This window comes from Grammomys surdaster, unplaced genomic scaffold (assembly GCF_004785775.1).
Source record: "Grammomys surdaster isolate TR1022 unplaced genomic scaffold, NIH_TR_1.0 126035, whole genome shotgun sequence".
NCBI classification, from domain to species: Eukaryota; Metazoa; Chordata; class Mammalia; order Rodentia; family Muridae; genus Grammomys; species Grammomys surdaster.
In genome coordinates this window covers 328,418-350,533 of record NW_021620848.1, presented here as the reverse complement: position 1 = coordinate 350,533, position 22,116 = coordinate 328,418, and the positions used below count along the sequence as shown (strand labels likewise).

The window sequence follows — 22,116 nt, the reverse complement described above, 5'->3', positions numbered from 1 at the left end:
CTTGTATTTGTACCTTAGCAGCTGCTGAACTCCTTATTCAAGGGTCAAAGAAACTAACCCTGGGATCTCCTATAACTGTCCTCTCTTCCTCTCTTCTCACAACCTGTCACAGCTCCTAGTTTATAAAGGCTTACAGACTCTACCTCCCTGCAGGGTTCTTTCTCTTCAGGTAGCTCTAATAGAAGACTTCGCTCTCACCTTTCAATCATGCCCACCTCTTAATATTTTCAATCTTCTTCCCGGACCTAACACTGACTACTCTTTATCTCACTCCTGTACTGAATGAAGCCTTAGAAGAACTATTACCTCATCCTTCACACATACAGGAGGGTACATTGCCTCAAGCCACCTTTACCTGGTATACAGATGGAAGCTCCTTTCTTCATGAAGGGATCAGGAAAGCTAACTACGCCATAGTGTCAGACACCAAGGTGGTGGAGGCATAGGCCCTTCCTGCTCATACCATCAACCAATAGGCTGAATTAATAACCCTTACCCATGCCTTCTACCTGGCACAGGGACAATCCCTCAGCATTTACACAGATTCCAAATATGCTTTCCATATCCTCCTGTCCCATGCTGCGCGGGTTACTTACCACAAAAGTAGGATCAATAACTAATGCAAACCAGATTATAGCCATGCTAAAGGCCTCCCATCTAGCCACAGCTATTGAGATTGTCCACTGCAGTTCCCACCAGACAGATGACTCTATAGTCTCCAAGGGAAACAACCAAGCTGATGAGGCAGCTAGAGCTGCAGCTCTAAGGGGCCTAGATTTATCTCACCCTCCCAAGGAGATTCTTACACTACAACTCACATCTCCACCTACACCTACACCCTCTGACACTCATCAAACTCTGTCCTATCTTCACCAACTCTTCCATCCTAACAGCCAAGCGTTGTCTCATTTTGTTAAGACCCACCTATTGCCTACTCCTGAGGACTTAAGTTTCCTAAAATCTATCACTGCTTCTTGCAAAATCTGTCAGATGTCAGATCCCAACTCAAGGTATCGTAGCACCCCTTTTCCTACCCACCAGGCTAGAGGTTCCCTTCCTGGAACTGACTGGCAACTTGACTTTATCCACGTGCCTGCTGTAAAACATGTCAAGTACCACCTGGTGTTGGTGGACACCTTCTCAGGCTGGGTAGAGGCTTTTCCCACAACTAACAAAAGGACGCAGACAGTCTCTGATCTCCTCCTCAGAGAGATCATCCCCCGTTTTGGTGTCCCCTCCTCCCTCCACTCCGGCAGCCGAGCTTGACCTCACTGGACTAGATATGTGTTTTTCATCCTCTCCATGCTGTTTGTTTCTATCCAGGTTAGCCCTCACATCTGGATGTACGAGGTTCAAGAGACATCTACAGATAACAAACAGCCTTTCCAAACGGGGTCAGGAAACTGCTCCATAGCCTGATGCCAAGAACCAATCCAAATTGCATCCAAGAACCATCCCTATATCTGATAGCCCATCTAAATATTATGTTCTCTATACTTGCTTTCTTTTGCCCAGATAGAAGAGTACTGGTCTTTTCAGATATATATTCTAGGTTCATGGACCAACCACTTCTTCTACCAACACTGCAAGACACTCGTTTCTACATACAAGACCCTCGAGATTCCAGCTGTGGTGCTTCAGAACTGACAGATGCCAGGTGTCCTGACAGCTAAAGAAGATGGTCTTTGACAGTTCTTCCAAGGAATACCATTTTTGGGGAACATGAGACCTCCAGTTCAGATACTTTCCTGTAACACCCTTCTTGCCATCCTCCTGATATTATTTCTAACCAATTTATTAATCAGTTCTTGTTACAGGATTACCAGTTGCTATCCACAAAAGAGCCTGGTACACACATCCACGGGATGGGCCCCAGTGGTGAAAAAGCCAGCTTCTTCCTCCAACAGACTACACCCCTACACAGCAGGAAGTAGTTTAAGAGACAAGGTGCCCTGATTCCTCTTTCACCATTGGCTTCCCCTCTCCTTTTTTTTTTTCTTTTTCATAATAAGAAAAAGTGGGGTATATTAGTATAAGCCTAAACTCAAAGTTACGTCACATTCAGGCGCCAGGCCACTTCTGCATCATTACTGAGGCAATCAAGATAATCACTCCCATAATTCACCTCTCTTGCTCACTTTACCTGGGAAGTTACGTCATCACCTGCTTAAATATTTAAGCAATCTCTCTCTTCTTTCTCCCTCGTTTCCTCCCACCACTTCTCCCATTCCGCTCTCCCGTCCCCCTCCCTAAATAAACCCTTTCCCATGGAACCGGGTTGACCTCGTGTTGTCTGTCCAAACTGTGCCAGAATCTTACAGGTATAGCTGTAAAACATTTTTTAATTGTATATATTAAAATAGAACTCAAAACAAAGACATTTCAGCAACAATATCAAATACATGATTCACAAGGATTTTTAAAGAGCTAGAGAGTGATTCAAAAGACAGAAATATTTTAGTATAATTAAGTTGAAAGTATTGTTTTAAGAGAGAGAGAGAGAATCTAAAATGATTGGTTCAGAAAGAAGATCTCGTACAGAGCTAAACAGAGAATTTTCAACTGAGGAATCTCAAATGTCCAAAAAGCACCTAAAGAAATGTTCAACATCTTTAGCCATCAAGGAAATCCAAATCAAAATGACCTGGAGATTCCACCTTACACCAGTAATAATGAGTAAAATCAAAAACTAAGGCCACAGCAGATGCTGGCAGGGATGTGGAGAATGAGGAACTCCCCTCCATTGATAGTGGAATTGAAAACTCTTACAATCACTCTGGAAATCAATCTGGCAGTTCCTCAGAAAGTTAGAAATACTTCTATCTAAAGACCCAGCCATACCACTCCTGGGCATATACCTAACAGATTTTCCACCATATCACTAGGACACATGCTCCATTATGTTCATAGCAATTTTATTTATAATAACCAGAAGCTGGAAATAACCAGGATGTCCCTCAACAGATTAATGGATACAGAAAATGTGGTACATTTACACAATGGAATACTACTCAGTTATTAAAAACAAGCATATCATGAATTTTGCAGGCAAATGGATGGAACTAAAAAATATCTTCCTGAATGAGGTGGACCAGATCCAAAAGACATACATGTTATGTATTCACTAATAAGTTGATATTAGCCAAAAAAGTTCAGAATACCCATTATATAACTTACAAATCACATGTAGCTTAACAAGAAAGAAGGTCCAAGTGTGGATGCTTCAATCCCACTTAGAAGGGGGAACAAAATAATAATGGGAGGCAGGGGAAGGGAGGGATATGCATGGGAGAGAGGAGGAGAAGGAAAAAGAGGGGGCAGGATCAGGTATTGAGGGAGACAGGAAAGAAGCCCAGAGGAGCAGGAGAATGAATAGAAGCACAAGTAGTATGTAGTGGGGAACGGGGAACCACTACAAAGTGCTAGACACCAGAGATTTAGGAGGCTCCCAGGACCCAGTGTGAATGCAAGTAGATGAAATGCCCAACATCAGGGGGATAGAACCTGAAGAGACCACCTCTAGTAGATATTCATGGCCCCCAGTTGAGGGATGGGACCACCCACTCATCTCAAATTGTTCCTGACTAAAGGAAATGCAGGGACCAAAAATGGAGCAGAAACTGAAGGATAGTCCATCCAGAGACCACCACACCTAGGGATCCATACCATGCACAGACACCAAACCTCACAAATACTGTTGCTGATGCCAAGATATGCTTGCAGATAGGAACCTTGTATGGCTGTCCTTTGAGAGGCTATACCAGCAGCTAGCTGAAATACATTTAGATATTTAACCATTGGAATGAGCCCAGAGATCTTAAAGAAAGGTTTAGGGGAAGGACTGAAGGAGCCTAAGGGGATTGAAATCCCATAGGAAGAAAAACAGTACTACTAACCAGACCTCTCAGAGCTCCCAGAGGCTAAGCCAGGAACCCTGGGCTAGTCTGTGACTCCCTTTACATATGTAAAAGAAGATTGCCACATCTGGACTCAGTAGGAGGGGATGTGTTTTGTTCTGTGGATGCTTGATGCTCCAGAGAAGGGGGATGTTAAAAGGGTGAGGTGGGATTTGGTGGGTATATGAACACCCACATAGAGGTGAAGAGAAGGGGGGGATGAGGTAGAGTACTCATGAAGGGGGAACTGGGAAGTGGGACAACATTTGATATAAATAAAATAATAGAAAAAAGAGATATTGTTTGAGACTGAGATTGTAGCTCACTGGACATAGTACTTGAGATAATCTCAGAATTGTAAAAAAGGAGCTATATGAGATCTTGCCTATGATCCCAACAAAGAAGTCTCTCAGGCTGAAGGACTTGAAGTTTTAAGGTAGTGAAAATTAAAAAATTCTCAAAGAATTAAATAATCAAACATATAACAGATAGATAAGGAAATCTTATATTAAATGATTTAATTAGTTTATTCATTTAAAAATATAAATAAAATATAAAATAAAAATTAATTGAATTAATTAATTTTTAATTAATTTATTTGATGGGTATAAATGCTTTTCCTGAGAGTGTGTTGTAAGTATTATATACCTCATATGTGCCTCCTACTAGAGCAAGTTAGAGAAAAGCATTTGTTTCTCTGAAGTTGGAATTATTGATGGTTGTGAATAACAATGTGGCCATTGGGAATTATACCTCCTTTCATTAAATTGAGCCATTTCTACATATCTGTCTTTTACATTTTAACATACATACATTAATATGCATATGTTTCAATGTATATCCATGTACAAAATTGGTTATATACCAACAAGTTTTCAGTAATGCACAATTTTATTCTTATGTATCTAATATACTCCAGTATAAACAATATTATCTTATTCTGAAGAATACATATTTTATAAAATAATAGAAATCTCCATTAGCATAAAAATCTAATGGAGTAATTCATATCTATAAAAATGATGACTTATTGAAAAAATTATTCTTTCTAGGGACTATGTACATGTGTTCATATATCCATACAAATGCTTGTGCATGCATTTGTGTAGAGGCCAAACATCACTATTGAATGCTTCATGGTTTTGTCTTTAGGTCTTCTACTGAACCTCTTGACATTGATTAAATTAGACCATTTAATCAGGAAACCCTATGATTCCAGGAAACCCTATGAATCCTATTGGTTTCTTCCTCCACAGCACTGAAATAACAAGTATATAGCATTGTAGAGCTGACATTTTTCAGGGTGCTGGGGCTTGTGTGGCAAGTCCTGGTGTGACAGCAAATACTTTACAGGAGGAGTCAGCTTCTAGGTACTACTAAATAAAAATTATTGTTTTATTCCTGGGACTCAATTTATTCTGAAAATCAACTAGGATCAAATTCCATAGCCTTTTATCTAATTCAACTGCAAACAGTAATCTGTAAGAAGATATATTTATATGTGAGACTGACTTTAGACAATCTTACCTCATTACTACAACCAAGCACAAAACACAGAAGACTTTATGAGTTGGAAGAGGTGTGACCACAAAAGCCCAGATCTTTATGACAGATTCCAATTCACAACATGGTTTTTTATTTGTTTGTGTCTGTCCCTTCACTTGTATTGTTGATTGGTAGATTAGATGCTTTGGGAATCAGAGTCTTTTCTATAGACCAGGCTCCCCTAAAATACATCAATAGCTCTTCCTCTCCTGTTCTGTGATCATAGGTTTATGTAACCATGACTAGCAGGCTGCAAGCTTTTGAATGATTCATGTCACTTGAGCAGATAATGCTGATTTCCCTTCCTGGGGTAAAAACTGTTATGACTATGAAATTGTTCTTCTCTGACATTATTTCCACATACATTATGTTCCATATTTTTTGTTTTGAATTCTAAATATTTCAAATGGTAGTTGAAGAAGATGGATTGATGTAAGAGTGAAGGTAAAAACAATTCAAATGTCTTTACAAGCTCATTAGGTTCCTCTTTTCCTGTCTTATCTCTTTCCTTACTGTGTACCTCCTATCCTTTCTAGTGGGGGTAAACTAAATCTTACCACTTGGAAGTCAGTGTTACAGTAACTAAGAATGCTAATGTATCCTGAGCCTCAGCATTGTAGTAGCCATAGGCCTAATTTTTAGCCTAAATCTTACATTTTAAGCCCTATCTCTAAATCTTAACCCATATCTTAACCCCTACCTCAGCCCTGGCCCTAACCCTAACCACAGTCCTAACCTAGCCCCAGCTTTAATCCCAACTGTAGCTTTAAACTGCCCTAATCTATAACACTTGTCCTAAAACTAATGCATTTAAAAATACATTTAAAATACTAAATCCATTAAATAATACTAAATACATTTAAAAATAATAAATAAAATGGTTGACAAAAACCAAGATAAAGTTTCCTATCTGAAATAAGGAGAGAGAGTATTTGAGTTATAAATTATTTTTAGATTAATTTTTTAGGAAAATTGAATGTATATGAGTATTAAACAAGGTTAACTGATGATTACATTTCCAGTACTGGGTCATTATAGAAAATAAAAGTTACCATTTACCTTGGCCAATGCTTGAACAGTTTTTTGGTTATAAATCTCTCCAGATTGTTTAAAAAAAACAATTTAGCATAAGATTTAAATTTCATTGATAATAAAATATAAAACTATAGCTATATAGTTTAAGTGTTCTGTTTTGTTTACATAATCAATGCATCTGAATTCTTGCCAAGTGATTGAAGATTAAGGAGTGTATATTATCAAGGCTGAATTCCAGCTAGGTTATCAATTAAGGGTCAGATCTAATTTAAACTATTATTTCAAGAAAATAAATGTTTATACAAGAGAACTTTTTGTGTAGATGCAGCAATTATGTGAAATAGTAGATTCAAAATTCCATAAAATAATGAAAACTCCTAAAAGACTTCTGTGGCATTTCTATGCATATACTGTGTGGCAGGGAGATAATTGGGTATGTCTGTTTCTTTGTTTTTGTCATTCTTCCCATATTTAATCTCTATAGGTTCCAAAGGACCCTGACTATTGAATGGGATAAAACTCTATGGATTATATAGTTTTGTTTTTCTACTGACAGAGAATTTGGGAAGTATTTCTCAATGATTTATGCTGAGTTTTGATATTTATAGGATAGGACCAGACTGTGTCTGGACAATGCCCTCCCCACTTGCATTCACATGCATTGGTTCTTTGGTCAGTTAACAAAATCTAACTAGGGTTATAATTACAAAGACTGTTTCTTTCAAATGAGTACCCAAAATGTGGACATAAACAACGATCTTCAGAAGGTCAAATTTAAGAATGCATTTTTATATATACTGTGGTTTGATCTCTGCTAGCTCTTTCTAGCACTCATTATATATAAATTCATGTCTCACACTTTATTGTATTTTTTTTTATTGTTCCTGCATTTTGATTACGGAAAAGGTGCTACTACTTTTTTGTAATATTGTGTAGGAAGAGATGAAATTTTGAAAATACAATGTGGTTATTTTGCCAGTGGTTATTGTTAAGCATCTTACAAGAAAATTTCTGTATATAACTATGCCCATAGAAAAATCCATTTTTTCATCAAATGGAACCAAATTATGGAGATTAAAATATCTGTGTTACAGAAAATCATTAATAATAGATTATTTTCTTTATTATTTTGACTAGAAAGGAATTGATTTCACCAGGAAACATTCAGAAAACAATTCACTAAACACAAAAGCATTCCCTAGACCAGAACATAATGTTCAAATCTTTAAGCTTTACTTATTATTAATTTTAATAAAGACTACAAATATCCCACCAAATGTACTTTGAATCATTTATTAGAAGAAAGAGCCAAATTCGTTTCTGAGTCATGGCTTGGGCTTTGTGTATAATTATTTAAATTAGAATACATGCTCTGAAAGCAACATGATTTTAAAAAAATCAATGGTAGAAGTAATTTCGATGGAAGTGTACAGCAAGGACTGCAGTGTATATTAACTACTTCATTTCTTACTTTCTAGCTATAACAGAAAGATGCCTAGATTCTTGATAAGTGTGGTGCTTGAAAATCTTTCAAAACCCTTGCTTTTATCAAGTATTAATAAGACCTAAAGCACTCGGAATGTGGGAAGGGAGACATGCATTCATACAAACCAATTTTGCTGACAACTATTCACCTTTGTCTAAGACACAGCACATACATTAAGAAATGTTCTCTGAAAGATTTTTTTTCCTGTTCATATCTTGGAGGCAATCAGTTACACACAGTTCTGAATTTATCTTCTCAATGAAAACATATTTAGTCACTTAATCTGCAATGGAATCTCTTTTAGCCTTGATATTACTATTTCATATCATACAGACAGACAGACAATCGGGCCAACTGTTTTTGATACAAACAGTGAATGAAAATTTAATTGTATTGCTAATTAGGACTCAGTGTACCCATCTGAAAAGCAGTATGTAAGTGTAAATGAACATTTGACAGAGATGTAGATACTGAGTTTCTCCGGGAAAACTGGAATTTGCTGACTTGTGCCTTTGCTACATCACACACAAAGACAAGTCTCTTCAGTTTTATTATATTGTATCTTATGTGTATGGATCTATACATATGCCATTGAATTGCATGGATATTGAGTTATAGGTAGGTATGAACTTTCTAACATCTGTGGTGCTTCAAAAGTAGAAAGCCTTTTTAGCCACTAGTTCATCTATGCACTTCTGTCTGTCTCTACAGTTTTTAAAACTTCCTCTATTAAATACATTTCATTGATCCTAACATATTTTCTCGTTTACAACCTGGCTTCAGTGTCCCATTGGGGAGGTTGTTCCTTTCCTGGGCTCATTTTGCAATCTTTCTACATAGAAAACAGACTCTGCCCCAACATCACTATAGTAAATCTACTTACAAAGCTTTGCTTATGTTTTAAAATCCATTTTATGTATGTATCCCTCCTTTATATTCTAACAGTGATTCCCTTTTACTGATCTTAAGAGTGGTTTCGCACTACTCTGTTCCCAGCCCTACTGTGTTGCTTCACAGTACCTAAGTACAGAGAATTGAGATATGGAGCAAGTGTCCTGGCTCTGGCCTGTACTATCTCAACAGGTATGAGGACATTTGGGAATAGGGACAGCAGTGGGAAATTTCTCCTTTTATCCAGGGCTGGCCTGTTTCCCCTTAGCCTCACAGACTTTATGCTTCTTAGCCTCATGCTTCAGTTCCTAAAACCCATCCTTATTTTTTTCATAGTGTGCTACAATTTCACTTATATTTTATTTTCCCTTTACTTAAATTTTTCTCATATCTTCATAGAAATTATAGTCTGATATTTAAAAGCACATTAAATTTTCAAGAAACTTAATAGTATAGTAGGACAGAAATAGTACTAAAGAGAATACTTCCTATGAATACATCAGTTTAAAAATAAAGCTGTAGGAGTGTTCCTGCTGATATTTTCTTTAAGACAAAAATTGAATAAACAGGCTGCAGTGAGTCAATCTACAATGATAATGTCTCCTCCCCTTCCCTTTGCTCAAAATAACAATTGTACATGAAACTGTGTTTTAAAAGCCTACCTTCAAAATCTGGATGTATGTTTGCTACCATGTTTTCAATAAAAAGTGATAATTACATCTTTGTAGTTCATGCTGAGAGACAGGCAATAAAACCTATGCTCTTTTGATAACCGCTACAGTTACAGTAGAAAGAAAAGGCATTTAGACTTCTCTTTGAATTTTATGATTATACAAAGTTGAATACTTTATTTACACAGTTCCATAACAGACTCACCATGGCAATGGCCTCCTTCATCGAAACCATCTGGACAGTCAACCACTCCATTGCATAGCTGTGACAAGTGGACACATGAGCTGGAGCCACGGCAAGCAATGTGATTCAAGGGGCACTTGATCTCCACCTCCTCAGGACCTTTAGGTGAGAGGAAATAAAAGTCCATGCATTAGCTTTATTTATCTGCATGTAAAATTTAATAGCTTTAATTAGGAAATAAAACTACAGACAACACAGTCAGAGCACAGTTCTGTTCTTTAAAAACATCAAGATGTTCTGTGTGAATAGAAATCTCATTTTAAAATGTGTATAGCATATGCCATTTTATATTTTTACTTCAAACAATATATTACAATATAAATATACTTTTTACTCATAAAAGGATCATGGATGGCAAGGAGAATTGGCATTCTATCATGTTTGTTCCTAGATAAATTTGTCAAGAATGTCAGACTTCTTCAGTCTCAGTTTTCTTTTTGGTGAAACATATTTTTCTTTTCTTTTTTCTTTTCTTTCTTTTCTTTCTTTATTTTGGCAAATCATCATTTTAGATTTAATTTGAGTATCACATTAGAAGTGTTGTTATAGTTAAGTAAAGAATGTTTTAACAATGATTGTTACCCTTTAAAGTACCTTTCTTTCTGTTGTGAACTAAAGGAGGACCCCACTTAAATGTTTACTTTACCACTTAATTTAAGATGAGATACAGAAATAATGAAGAAATAAACAGAGTCATATGAAATTATGGAAAGTGCACAAGAGGATATTTTTATAGAATAATAAAACAGAAGGAAAAATGCATTACATAAGGAAATAGAAGCCAATATTACTAACAGTAAAGTATACTTTTGAATTCTTATCAAGTATGAATTATACATCTATGTGATTTGTTGAATTTTTATTTATTTATTTACACTCCATATTTTCTCCCCCCCTCCAAGTCCAGCCTCCAATGGTTCCACATCCCTTACCTCTTCCCCAACCCCTGTCTCCATGAGGATGTCCCTACTCCCCACCCCCAAACCTACCTCTAAACATCCTGGGGCCTCCAGTCACTTGAGGGTTAGGTGCATCATCTCTGATTGAACACAGCTATTTTTTTTAATCTTTTGCATTTTGGCTTTTCATAAAAGTTTCATATAATGACTTCTTATTACACTCATAGATTGATACATCTCTCAACACTTATAAAATGTTTCCTTTTTCATTAATTGGTTGTTAATACAAAGACTCAGTTGTAAAGGTGCAAAGAACAAGAGACCATGGATTGCTCAATCTTTACTAAAACATCCATATCACATTCCCTATCCCAGGGTTCAGGATTCATTGTTGAATAGGAAGCAAAAGAGTGTAAAATCTAAAAGCGGTGATGACTACAACATAACAGGGCTTTTCAGGTACAATGGGGTAGCTGCTGCCCATGTGAACTCAGTCATAGTGACAGCATGCACAATACCAGTGCAGACTCAAACCAGAACGGATCCCATAATGGAGTGAACAATTGAGCATGAAGTTCTACACCCAACCATGAAGCTATTGGAAATTGAGAAGTGTTAGGTAAAGCAGAGTCAATTTTCTTTGGAGATGTGGTTGTCCAGTGGAAGACTACCTAATCCACTAACATGGGTCAAGATAAAACAGACTTGAAGAAAGCTACAACACAGTGTTGGGTAAGCAGGGAAGTAGATCTGGGAGGAGTAGTAGATAAAATCAAAGACATTCCAAATTCTCAAAAAACTAACAAATACATTTTACATCTCTGAAAAGTTGCTGTGAACAGGATTTTCTACAATTCTGAGGCATACTCATATACTTTCTTCCATATAAATTTATTAATTTGTAACATATGTACTACCAAATATGTGAGATATATTTTACTATAATATTTCTTTAGATTGAGTAATCATTATCTCTAAAATCACCTATTTATCTCAACTGACTGTGCATAGATATGTTTATATTCGAAAGTACAAATGTATTTAAATTCAGAAGAGATGAAGGTAACTGAAGTATTGATATTCTAAGTACTTTAGTAATATTTGTAAGATAAACATGACACAAATACACTTCACTTCAAATTAAAATTATGAAGCTATAAATATGCACTGTCAACAGTTATAAAAGAATTCTTGAAAATTAAGGGTTTACTTTAAAAGTTAAAATTAGGCATAAATGTCCAAGTGGTGTTTATGCCAGTCATGCATAGTGGTATTTATGTAAATTCCAAATGTGTACATAATTTGGGGAGATTTTATAGTTAAAAAAACCAGAAAATTCATAATTAAAAATTATAGTTGTTTAGTTAAATGTAATGCTTAAATAGGGCAATGAAAATATGATCTATTTTAAGATGGCCAAGAAACTTAAGACTGCAGAAAAAAAAAAAGTACATCTGAGCGCAGAAGTAAGACTCATTTTTTTTTTCTTACAAACTGAGACAATAGAGACATATCTCAATCATCGACCAACAGAACACAGAAGGGTGAGACTCTTTTTAGCACTAACACACAAGATGAATGGAGAAGCAGTCCAAAAGCAGGCTGCGTAACTTGTACACCAGCTGGGGAGTCTTCACTCTTGTCTTCCTTTGAACAATTACCATGGAAACTACTTTGTAGCTAGAGTTTGTCTGGCCATGTTTCAGTCAATATTCCTAAAGCTCTCATACTAATATATATTAAGGCAGTCATATAAAATGGAGATTCTTGTAAAAAATGGTCCTTTACTTTAACTGTTAAGTACACAGCTGGGTATAATAATATCTTGAATACAGTGATCAGTGTTGATATTATTTAATTGGAATAGAGCAAAATCTATATGCATTCATAGACACTATACTTCATAGACACTACACACAATCCCTATATATATCCATTATACACACACACACACACACTAAGTAACATAATAATCATAAAAATATAACAGTCAGAAACATATTTTTATTGGAAATATTTACTTTGTAGCAATTATCCAAAACAATATTTGTTTTTGAAATTATACATTTTTCCCAATTAGTGGAAATAAACATTTTAAAACTAAGCTTTGCTTTACAAACAAACCTCCTAAGCTAATGTGATTCTTCTGCATTCTTATAAAAGCTAGATTATGATTTAAATATGGAGAAAATATTTTTCTCTGTTCCCTAAAAAGGAGCAAGAAAAGACATGTTGCATCTAATGCTTTGTCTAACTAAAGATTCTGAGTTTGCCTTGTGATAGACAAATGTAACAGCAGAAGCATCACACCAACACTAAGCTCTCCCTGAACCCTGCTGCCTCAGACTTTTTTCTGCTCTGTCTACCAAGAATCCCTCCTGCTGTCTTTTTAACAATCCTATGCCTTCTTTTTAAAATCCAATTAATTTCTCTTAATCTGTACACTATAAAAAAGTCTTACTGACTAAATATTTTTCAAATAGCAACTCTGTTTCCAACTTAAAAATATAATGCTAGACATATTTTCAGAGTTTATACTGTGCATGCTACATGCCTATTCTCTGACTCTGTTCCTCTCTCAGCATCCTATTGATTTAGTTTTCCTCATCATAGTAAAGTTTGATCTTCTAACAGTCAAAAATACCCACAAAAACCTGAAAGGTCTAGTGCAAAAAGAAAACTAGTCATCCTTATGGGAATTTCAATTCTACCAAACATGATATACTCTGCATTGTTTATGGGCTATTCTCAATTAGTAAATTGTTAAACTAAATATTACACTGGAGATTTGCTTGTGGTGAAAGAAAGGGACCCAGATTCCTTCAGAAATTTCCCTGGTTTTCTGTCTAAATTAATACCCTACTTTGCTATCTCCTGCCTGTTGGACTCAGTTACATTATCGTGGATCTCTGTGGCCCCATTGCTTCGGGCACACCTACATGCAGCACACATCCATTTCACACATGCAGTTCTACACCTGAACAACATCAATCTAGAAAGCAGGATTTCCAGTGGTGCATGATCTTTATGTTTCCTGACAGTTATCCCATAATGCTCCACACTCTTCAGACTCTATAGTCCATCACCCTGGATTTGTCCATGACTGTTATTTTCGAGCATTTTGTTTTGATATTAGACTGTGAGACATCTGGTATTACCAATTGTTTCCATTTTATCTATATAAAACTATCTCCTAACTTAGCCAGACACACAATGTGCACTTGATATTCAGTTGTTGAAAGAACACAGAGTATAAAACACTGCTAATTAACATTTTTGACATATGAGAACTTAAAATTTTCTCCCATTAACACAATTAATTGATAAATTTACCCTAAGAGAACTTTTAGTCTATGACTACTTTAATTTATGATGATTCCTAATTTTGAGCCAAATTAAAACAAAATGTCTTGGCTTGTTTTCATTATCTAATTGAAATTTAATGAGCACTGCTTGCAATGAATATTGAGATATATATGATGCTTCATTCATTGGCATCTCCCTCCCATTGCATACTATAGCTACCCTCAGTTCTGGAGTTTTCAGTATGTGATACCATCATCTAGAATGCAAACCTTCACGTTTTCTTTGTCCAACACAATCCATTAATGTAAATTTCAACCTTGCTGATGGAGTCGGTTATTTTATGAGAAGCTGTCTAACCAAGTAGAAAGAGCATTAGATTTGAAGAACAATGCTTGGGTTTTCTTTTATAGTTACTCAGTAATCACATAAACTGATTGCAGGCTTACTTCACTAAGACTTTTGCAACATTCGAAAGTAGGTATAAAAAGAAAATCTACATTATTGAGTCACAATAGATGCAAGTGGAGTTGTGGGTTTAGTTCTAGTACACTATGTAAATGTAAGCTTTTGGGGAGATGTCATTGCTCCACATTAGGTGAACTTGCAATAACACTGTCTGTGTTAAACGTTTACTTTTTATGACATATAGATCTCTAAATGTTCTATAAATTATACAACACATGCAAATCTAAATCAGCTTACTGATGGCCAACTCCTTTCGTTTGTTTCATCCCCCAACTTAGAACATAGTATGCCACATTGCAAGAAAAGAAACGTGATAATCACTAATCTGTAAAATGAATCAATCTAGACACGATTTCAAACAGAAATACATAAAGATGACTTCAAGGTTAAGAAATTTAAAACAAGTTAGTTTGAATTCTCTTTTATTGTGTTTGTATATTCCATTTAAAATTTGAAATTTTATTATGGTTTTTAGAATCACGTGATAATCAAATTTAATACTGAAGAAATATGGGACATTTCTTTTTCTCGGGTGTGTCACAGTACAGACTTTTGGAATATTTAATGATGTGAAAATTTTCTCTTTATTAGTTTAAGATTCCGGGACTCTTATGAATTTATGCCAAGTATCTTAAAATTAATTTCATGTATAGACATTTTAAAACAAGTATCAACATAACTTAATTAAATATTATGATTTCTAAAGGACTAGTGCTCTAATTATACTTGTTTAATGCTTTCAATCTATTTTTTACTTTATATTATAAAGAATACTTTCTATCGCAAAATATAGTTCTTTGAATACATTACTAAAGAATATCTTTTTAAATTTAAGAATTAGAAAAGTGATTCCAATGCAATAAGATGTTTAGAAATGCTACATCAGTGTACTACTATAGCTATCAGACCAGCAGAAGCAAGTAAGTACAACAATCTTGGCCATTCAAAAATCACATGGCAAGTACATGATATGATTTTTAATGTAGTTTCAGTGGAATGGTACATAGTGTAAATGTGTTAAAAGTACATGTATAATCACTGATTTTAAACAGAAACTATATTATGATCACTTGTACACATGGCAAAATTATTAAATAGTGCACTGTTTTATGTTTACATGTTCACAGTTATAACTACTGATTTCACACAGAGCATTAGTTTATGTACATCTACTAATATAAAAGAAAACACTGGACTATGTACTATCTTTACAGAGAACATGCATTTTTTTTAAATACTTGTTGGTTTATATTAGATTACCCTCTTATCTGTAATCACAAATTAACTGTATATCTACTGTATAATATTTTTTAACTTTAGGATGGATCTGAGGCTAGTTCACACACCAGCTACATCCCCAGCTTCTCATAATTTAGTTCTGCATGTGCTACCCCAGCAAACAAACTGGTATTTTAATTCAAGGGGGAAAGCAAAAGACATTTATAGTATTTCACATGTAATTAAAATTTGATTTATGAGCATTAACTCCTAAATAAAACCGTCTTATCTCATCATTTGTTAGAACAATCTATGTGACTACACTCTAGGAAGGAGAAATAGAAATAAAACCTTCTAAATCCTCATGTGCACTCAATCTAGCAGTAATTCAGGGAGACCAAATAATTTCTGAGAAAAATAGATTTCTGTAATAATTATTTTTATTTCAAATGAATGTTGTAAAGATTTGAGAGCACAAGGAGTTGGAAAGATGATTGATTTTGTCTAGCGTCTCCCCTGAAGAAATCTCTTACCTCTTCCTGCTTTTTAAAAAATATTTATTTATTTATATATTTATTTATTTATTTATTTATTTATTTATTTATTTATTTATTTTTAGAGTCCTGGAAAAGGAAAGTTCTCAATTAGATAACATGTTCAAGGTTTCAAATCTTTTCTCTTTACTCCTAATGTTAAAAAGTCTTAGTGATAGAGAGGTGGCTGTATGTAGCATACAAAGCTGTAGAAATTTAATGAATAAAAAGCATGTCTCAGCACTCAAGAAGACTGTGCCATCTTAAAGCAATGTTTCCATGACCACAGACACACAGCAGATTGTGATTAATCTGTAAGTAAATAGATGACAGTACAATTCTTTTATTAGGAAACTCTAAATCATGTTTAGTGAAATTACTGTGCAAAAATAGTGTGTCCAGGCTTACAAAAGAGTTCAGTGGTTAGTGCTTCAAGAGGGCAGCAGTTCTGCTGTTAGCACGTACACCAGGCATCTCACAATACTTTTGAATTTCCAGCTCCAACGAATATACCTCTTTTGACCTCTGTGAGTACACATATATATGTGGCCTTCGCAATACACATTTAGTAAAAGTACTAAAAATAAATCATAAAAATGGTCTCATGCTGGTGTGTAGATATATGTGATTTGTGCTGATTTAGAATATACCAAGTGGTTTTCAAACACTACATTGACTTTTATCATTGAAATAGCACATGAATATGAAGATATAACATTTTTCTCCACTAAAACTAGAAAATTAACATGCACACTACTGACAAAAAAATGTTAGGGTATAGTTATGGTCAATATTTTAACATTGATTATAACTGTCAGAATAAAAATTGATTAGACCAACTGCCTGCCTGGCCTTTGACCTTCCAATATAAAGATAAATAGATTAAAAAGTAGATGATGTCATTTCCTTCATTAAACTCAGAGCTAATAGGACATTACAGGTTCAATGCTTATTTAATTGTTTCAAATCCTTATTTTTTCCACTCCAGATAATATTTGCATATTCATGGAGTGTGAACATTTTCTGGAGAGGGATAGAAGACAATCTGTATAGGTAGAATAGACTAAACAACTTATAGTCAAGTGACTAGGTCTCTAGAAATCCTAAAGTATAATTCAGTCATAGATTATTTTGCTGAATGATAGACTCAACACTGCTTTCTTAAAGAAGTTAAAGTTCATAAATCAAAGATTAATTATATTTGAAATAGTATACATTTCTTTTTTCCCTCTGAATCAAAATATAATCATGTTGGCTGCATTAACACATGCAGATGCAAATTATGGGTGGCTGAGGATGTAGCTAAGTGTATTCAACATCCTCAGTTCTATTCTAAGCATAAAAAGTTATAAAGTAAATATGTGATCAAATATAAGGGCATAATTTCATGTAATCAAATAAATATAAAATGTCGTGTTCCAACTGTAAAAAAGAGCACATAATTTTCAGAAAATATAGCTCTGGTTTTAGGCTAAACTATTCAGTTTAAAAATATCCTTAATATACACAGAACAGAAGCTACATGCTTCCCTTCTTCATGCTTCTTTGTTCAGCTTGGGTTGCTTTACTATGATAACACAATATCTCCTGGTTATTAATGAGAAATTCAGGGATACATGGAAAGCCTGACGCTTTAGAAATAGGAAAGACTCTCTGATATGAACCCCTTTAAAAACTGACCCTTGATACAAAAAGATAATCCCATGAATGTTAGTCCCATAAAACTGACCGAGGAAAGGGGTCTTGCTCAATGCTACAAGGGATGTTGGGGAACAACAGTCCACTGACTGGTACTAAGACAAATAGCTGAATCTATGTATGTAAGAAGTATTGCTTTGTACGTATAATACCCAATAAAAACCCCACACAGATAAAGGATTTAAAAAAAAAAGGGAGTCTATTTATTTTAAATTAATTTCAAAAGTTTCTAGGAGATGCAAATTGGCTAAGATACTATTTTAAGCTCTCCACAAAAGAATTTAAATCTCTGTTCAATATTCTCAAGAGAGAGGTAAACCCTAACTTCCTCAACAGTTAATTGACAAAAGAGAGGTAATCTCACAAAAAGTTGAAAAAGCTATTTCTAATCGATATATCATATAGTCTGATTAATTGTCAGTGGAGCTATAAAAGTCCTTTGACAAAAGATTATTAATATAGATTTATATATCCTTAAATAAGGCCTTCATGACTCTCTGAGTGTGGAAGGAGCAACTGTTGGCGCTTCTGCCCTGATTTTACAAGAACTCTGAAAAATTGGCTTTAAAAACAAAAGAGGGGGAACGGTACCCCCTCAGAAGGAGTCCCCCTGAAATACTCTCCATCATGCCTTGTTCACTTTTCTCTCTCTAAAGCTGAAAGCTCATGGCAAATCTCTTGCTGACCATGTTGGTGACCTCGGGCACCACCAAGACCAACAAAACTTTGCCACAGATATGGGGAAGGACCCTCATACCCATAAAGGGAATGCCCCAGTCCCAGTTCCCTTATGGAGCCGAGGACTGATATGCCTGCCCAATACCACAGAAGGCACAGCTAATTGGCTACCACAAATATTAATGGAAAAAATAGATACCCTCACAAAGCCAGGCCCAATCATAAATACGATGATTAACAATTTACATCCAGGGAAGAGAAATCTCCCTGAGAATCCCCTTCTTTTTTCTTTCCAGGTAAAATTGAATCACCCGTGATGCCTGCTATTAGAAGTTCTAACCCAGATGGACCAGAAGCCAGGAGCCTCGCCCTTACCCTCACCCCCTACCTTTTCCCACCTGCACAAGGTCCCCTGAAGCTGGGCAACTGCAAGATCCTGCTTGGCAACTGCAGATAGACTCAAAGCAGTGTACCATATCATCTGAAGAATAGCAGGGAGACCATAACTCAAGCAGTGTACCATATCTTCTGAAGAATAGCAGGTTCCAGTCCTCCTCGCCCCCACGAATAACCAGGACCTACCTGCCGGTCGGGCCAAGTGGCACCCAGACGTGGGGCTCGAGGCACGGACCCATCCGGACGGACCCTCATTGAGAGGATGTGCGCACGACATCAAGATTGAGCAAGACAGAGATCATCGCCCGTGACCTGTCGTCCACGGAACCAGGTTGATGCTGCCATCAAGAAGGCAGTTGAAGTTCATTACCATCAGCTGAAAATTGCAGAGGATCCAGAAGTGACTCCGCAGGAGACTGACACAGCTGTCAGCTCCCCTGCCTCCCCCTACGGTCGACCCCTAGACTTCCACACCCTCCAGAAGGGTTCCTGGTATGCCTAGCTTTGCCCTCATTTCTCTCGCTAGAGAGCTTGGCCTCTTGATCACCACAACAAAAACTGGCTTTTTCCTAAACCAAGGCCACCCTTGATATGGCCGCTAACATTGGGGAGCCTTCCTTTATGACAATATTACACCCCAAACTGTCAAATGGTTGGTAAATTGAACATTTACAAGAGACTAGGATGGCTGTGAGTTAGCCCAATGACGGGATTATTGTAGGTCCACTTCCCAGGGGCCCACCCAATGCAGCCGAAAAGGAGTGCGTGGTGCTGGGAGTGGGTGCAGCCTACATGGCCTAAGACAGGGCTCTCACCCTCCTTTCACCCATATCAGAGTCCCTTGACGTTGCCCATCGTCGACAGCCTAAAGCCTTCGACCATCGATGTGACTTGTCTCACATCAGTGTTTTGGGGTTGTGAACTTGTCTAAGACCCCCCATAATTAGACATCCAAATTCAAAACTCACATAGTTGGGATTGAACATAAGAAGCCTTCTCTAACTAAACAGAGAAGGGGGAGATGCCAGAAGCCAGGACCCTCGCCCTTACCCTTACCCCCTACCTTTCCCCACCTGCACAATGTCCTCTGAAGCTTGGCAGCTGCAAGATCCTGCTTAGCAACTGCAGATAGACTCAAAGCAGAGTACCATGTCTTCTTAAGAATAGCAGGGAGACCATAACTCAAGCAGTGTACCATATCTTCTGAAGAACTGCAGGTAGATCATAATTCAAGGCAGTGTACCATATAGACCATGACATGTTTCAAGGCACAGGCCAAGAAGATTTTGTACTTTTCCACCACCTGGACCCTCTTACCCCCTCCCCTTGTAAAACATGCTATAAAAAAGCATTTCATGTTCAAAAAAAAAAAAAGAAATTAAAAAAAAAAGTTTAAAAAAAAAAAAAGAAGTATTGCTTTGATCTCAGTGTCCAATTTGGGACACTATTATGGTACTATCAAATGGAACATTCCTTAGCAATATATGAAGGTAGGGAATTGCTTTTCTGAGTCTTTATTTTCAAACTACAATAATTAAAGTTTAGATCCAAATTCTTAATTAAGACCTAAAACCAAGGACAGATCAACCTTGAATTAGACTAATTCAAGAAAACATCTTCCTAAGAGACCAAGCAAGGCAACACTTGGTAGCTAGATGTTTCAATCAAAAATTAGAAAACACAATGTTCTTACTGACCCCCTTTCATTCGGAATAAAAAAGTGAAGAAGGCTATTTGAGGATCTATAAAAAGCATCTTTTTTGATGGAGTAGCTTTTCCACACAATTTACCCAAAATGAGGTCAATTGTACACACCTGGAAGACAGACATAGTTTACAGCTCTCGGTGAATGCAACATTCAGAAGAACCTCGTGTTTCTGATTTACAGAGAAACTTGATCTATATTCTCTATGGTGCATGAACAGCATAAGTATCAAGACCTTTGCTGATTCTCATGCAACATTGACCACAGTTCTTTATTTGATGTTGTTGATTCACTATTCCACTAGGGGGAAAATTTGTCATTTACCAGTATTGAATGAATAAGATAGAACCAGAGAAAAGATAAACACATCCCTTGCATTCTTCTCACTATATTTTAATTTACTGTGTATCAAAACAAAGAAGAATAATTTTGGAGGCCTAATTAGTCTGCAAGTATATTAGTAAGGAAGTCTGTCAGACTTCGTGTCTTTCCCATGTTGAAATAGGTTATCAAAAATGATTTGTAGAGAATAGAGAAGAAGGCTGATGAAATAAGAATGGAGATGTCTAAAAACGACAAAAGAAACCTATAATATATATCATTCTGTGTATTAGCTAACACATTCTGTTTTAATGAATTTTGTCATCTGAGATAGGATTCCAATGCTCAGATAATAGTCAAAGCCCCTAACCAACACAAAAATATTTATGTATCAGATGTGGGAAGTACTTCTCTGAGCTGTTGGTCAGGACTGCTTAAGAGACTTCTGAAACATAGCCTATTGCTATTACCCTTCGTTGTCTCCAAGAGGTGGAATGTAAGTCCCTATTGCTGATGACATAATGCCCTTCAGAAACAGGACAAAGAGGTCTTTGAGATGGAAGTGACTTGATTGTCTCCTCCCTGAATTCTAGCTTTCATGTTACAAGAAAGCACCACACAACCTTCCAAAGAAGAAAGTCAACCAACAGTCCTACCCAGCTATGATGGCTTTGTGCTCTATCATTGACCACGTGACATAACCCTAAAGTCACAGCAGTGGTATGCAGACTTCAGTAATAACCAAGAGCTCTCCAACTGAACCTAAGACTGCTCAACAAAAGATAGATCATGCCTTGTGCTGGCAGCCTAGCCTACTAACCAGGGACAGTGAAGTAACGGATCTTTGGAGAAACTCTACAACCACCACTTGACTAAAACAGCATGATTCTTAAACACAGTCTAACAATCTGTCCTCATACTCACAGATAGGTATAGGCTGCACCCCTTCTAAGAAGCTTTTAGCAACAGAAAGAAACCACTACAGAAAATCATAACCAATCAAAATGCAAGGTTGTCGAGCCCAGGCTGAATGGATGCAACTGCAAGACTCTTCCATTTCTGAAGCTCAGAGAACACTATGAAAGATGGGTAACATGGAATTTGTGGTGAGAGGGTTGTGGTGATAAAA

At 36.3% G+C, this 22,116-nt stretch overlaps 1 protein-coding gene across 1 annotated transcript in view; it reads right to left on the bottom strand.

The window, feature by feature from the left end:
- Positions 1-22,116, bottom strand: part of Lrp1b (LDL receptor related protein 1B) — a 1,533,520-nt gene that overhangs the window by 1,192,748 nt on the left and 318,656 nt on the right. Inside the window, exon 2 of the mRNA XM_028754677.1 lies at positions 9,730-9,867. The gene's annotated coding sequence lies outside the window, so the exon portion shown is untranslated. The remainder of the gene's footprint in view (positions 1-9,729; positions 9,868-22,116) is intronic.